The following is a 3,801-nucleotide window of genomic DNA, read 5'->3' as shown; positions in this document are numbered from 1 at the left end:
GGAGAGTTGTTTGAAGTGTCCTGGTATCCCAATAGTCTAGCGGTGTAAAAGACTGCATCAGGCTAGAGATGAGCACTGTTGGTAGTCATCATTTCGTGTCAACATTGTTTTTTTTACCACAAATGCTGCGCCTCTCACTTTCTGCATTGAAAGATATCTCTTAGTTCTCTGTCGCCCATCCCTCTTCTCTCTGTCTCCTACCAACCCACTGTGCTGATCAAGTTTCTGCCTTCCTGAAGTCTCCTGCTTTGCACACTGTGGTTTGCCATATACCTTACTTGTATTGTCAATTTAAAAAGAATATAATTCGCCTTGTGTTTGTCTGCAAACTACTTAAAATTTGATAATGATTCTTTTCAACCCACTCACACATGTTTTTCTACTATTCATGAATTTCATTCTATACATGAATTCAACGGGTTTAGATTAAAATAGCCATTTGAAGCAATACATTCCTCCAGTGAGTCTAGATTTGACATAGGTTTCTGCTGCAGTTCTCTGCCCAAAGACAAGGAAAGTCATGGCGTCCACCACAGGTAGACCAGACTGCAGTTATTGATATAAATGGGTAAAAAGCTGAGACCCCTTTACACAGCCCTGTGGGAGTGTGGTCATAGAGTCATAGATTCATACAGCACAGTAACAAACACTTTGATCCAACCAGTCCATGTGAGCCACATTCCAAATCTAACTAGTCCCACCTGCCTGCACTTGCCTATAGCCAAGTTTGGTACCCATGAAGATGGCCTCAACCAAGATCTTGGGTTCATGTTCCACTACAGGTGAACCCACTGGGCTATACACGCGCACACACACAGTCACATAGACTTTCTGTCATACACATTCTCTCTATCAGACACACACATACTCACACTCATGCACACATCCTCTCACAGGCATATACTCCGTCACATTCACGCATACACTCTATCAAGCATGCGCACATGCACACACACACACTCTCACATGTTAGGAAGTTGAAGGCGTGTACTATACCTTTAAGAGAGAGTGAATGCAGTTTGAACTGAGAGCTTATAAGCACCTGTCATATGATTAGCTAGCAGCCTTAGAGCATACTGGAAAATTGAAAACATGCAACATTTGGCTGTGAAATAGATACCTGAGTTGGTTGCTGTTTTGACAACAATTCAAATTTAACCAATCAATATAAATTATGCCCATGGATGCTAAAACCCAAGCGAGTTTGAATTTATTGTTTTTGCCAACTGCAAACCAATGAAATGATGTGATGTTTGGAGTACCAAAAAAGCAGGCATTTTGAAAGTCAGACAGAGAGTAATTGCCATTGAGAAAGACTGCCATTCAAAACACTCGCTGACAAACTTACGTTTTTCATATGAAACATCTTTGCAGTAAAAGACCAAAGACAATCCAGGGAGATCTTCAACCAAAAGAAGGACAGTGGAGACACAAACCCCCGTGTGGTTTTGAAGTTAAGTTGATGTTATTTTAATATAGGTTTTATTGGAACAGTGTATTATTTTAGAGTTGGAAGCAGATAATAAGCAGTCAAGGGAAAGGGGCTTCGAGTGGTAAATGGTTGTTGTTTACTGCTCACTTTTCCATCAAGGAATAAATTGATGTTAGTTTCTTTATATAGTGGAATCTGGAAGTTCTCTGTCACTCATATTTTAACAGATTACGAGGTCAGGTGAGCTTTTCTGGATGTTTGGTAATTAACAAAAGGGTTCACCACTGTGTCGCAACTCATGCACACACACTCTTCTCTCTGTCATCTCTGTCTCTGTCTCTCTCTCCCCCCCACACACACATCATACACACAACACATAAGGGGGTAAAGTTTTGATTGCAGATTTGTATTTGCAGATACATTCAAAAAGCAAACAATCTGCAGGCAGTCAGTCCATGTGACAGTTTATAAATTCCCACTTTGGAACAGAACCAGTCTGACTCAAGGCTGGGATACAGAGAGACTCTCACGTCACACCTTTCATGCATTATGTGAGCTGAGATGTCACTTTTTTAATATAAAACCTTAAGTTATCTCAGAAATGTGACTTGAAAAAGGTTCTTGGATTCCCATATTAAGGAATTGAAACTTGCATCTCATTCTAAGTGATTAAAGACTTAATAGCAATCTAGGTTTGCTCAAAACATTGCATCAGCTGCATGACACTTTGATCTTTTATTATAAATTCTGTGTGCTATGATCCTGCCCCACTAGCTACCTGATGAAGAAACATTGCTCCGAAAGCTTGTACTTCCAAATAATCCTGTTGGACTAGAACCTGATGTTGTAGGGCTTTTAACTTTGTCCAACCCAGTCCAATGCTGGCACTTCCACATCATATATCTCCAAACATTCCTTACTTACATACTTAGCCAAATATATTTTAAATGTTGGAACTATGTCGAATCCACCACTTCCTCTGGGTGTTCATTCCAAACATGAACCACGCTCTGTGTAAAAGAAATGCCCCTCATGTCTTTTTTAAGTCTTTCTCCTCTCACCTGAAAATTATGTCCCCTAATTTTGAACTGTCCCCCACCTGAGGGACACACACCTGCCCTTCACTTTATCTGTACCCTCATGATTTTATAAACCTCTATAAGGTCACCTCTCAACTCCCACACTCCAGTGAAAAAAATCCCAGTCTATTCAGCCTCTCCTTACAACTCAAACCCTCCATTCCTTGCAATAACCTGGTAAATCTCTTCTGAACAGAATGCAGAACTGGTCTGAAAAGTGGCAGATGGAGCTCAACTTGGAAAAGAGTGAAGTCATTCACTTTGGAAGGTCAAATTTGAGTGCAGAATGTAGGGTGAAAGGCAGGATTCTTGGCAGTGTGGAGGAACAGAGGGATCTTGGGGTCCATGTTCATAGATCCCTCAAAGTTGCCACCCAGGTTGATAGAGTTGTTAAGAAAGAGTATGATGTATTGGCTTTCATTAGCAGGGGGATTGAGTTTGAGAGCTGCGAGGTTTTGCTGCAGCTCTACAGAGTTCTGGTTCGACCACACTTGGAACATTGTGTTCAATTCTGGTCACCTCATTATAGGAAGGATGTGGAAGCTTTAGAGAGGGTACAGAGGAGATTTACCAAGATGCTGCCTGGACTGGAGGGGATGTCTTATGAAAAAAGGTTGCAGGAGCTAGGGCTTTTCTCATTGGAGTGAAGAAGGATGAGAGGTGACTTGATAGAGGTGTACAGGATGTTGAGAGGCATAGATAGAGTGGATAGCCAGAGACTTTTTCACAGGACAGAAATGGCTATCATGAGGGGGCGTAATTTTAAGGTAATTGAAGGATGGTTTGGGGAGATGTCAAAGGTAGATTCTTCACACAGAGAGTGGTGGGAGTGTGGAATGCCCACTGGCAGTGGTAGTACAGTTGGATACATTAGGTACATTTAAGTGACTTTTGAATAGGGACTTAGATGATAGTAAAATGAAAGGTATGTAGGTTAATCTGACCTTAAAGTAGGATAAAAGGCCGGCACAACATTGAGGGCCGAAGAGCCTGTACTGTGCTGTACTGTTATATGATCTATGAACCCTGTCCAGATTAATAATATCTTTTCTATAACAGACTCGGTGTGGTGGTTAGTTCAATTGGTTGGACAGCTCTAGGGGAGCATATCCGTGCCAATCGCATAGTGTTGCAGGCTTGCTTTGTCTCAAACGAAATTCTCTCCTTGCTGCACATGTGGTGGACATCATGACTTTCTCTGCATTTTGGGTTAAAGAAATAGAAACGTAGGCTTGAAATGATAACGCTTCTAACAAGAAAAAGAAACAGGAAGATCCGATGTTTGGACAT

This window comes from Chiloscyllium plagiosum, unplaced genomic scaffold (assembly GCF_037043375.1).
Source record: "Chiloscyllium plagiosum isolate Xiang-an unplaced genomic scaffold, Cpla_swu_hap1 HiC_scaffold_29, whole genome shotgun sequence".
NCBI lineage: Eukaryota > Metazoa > Chordata > Chondrichthyes > Orectolobiformes > Hemiscylliidae > Chiloscyllium > Chiloscyllium plagiosum.
Note: the sequence above shows the minus strand (reverse complement) of the source record.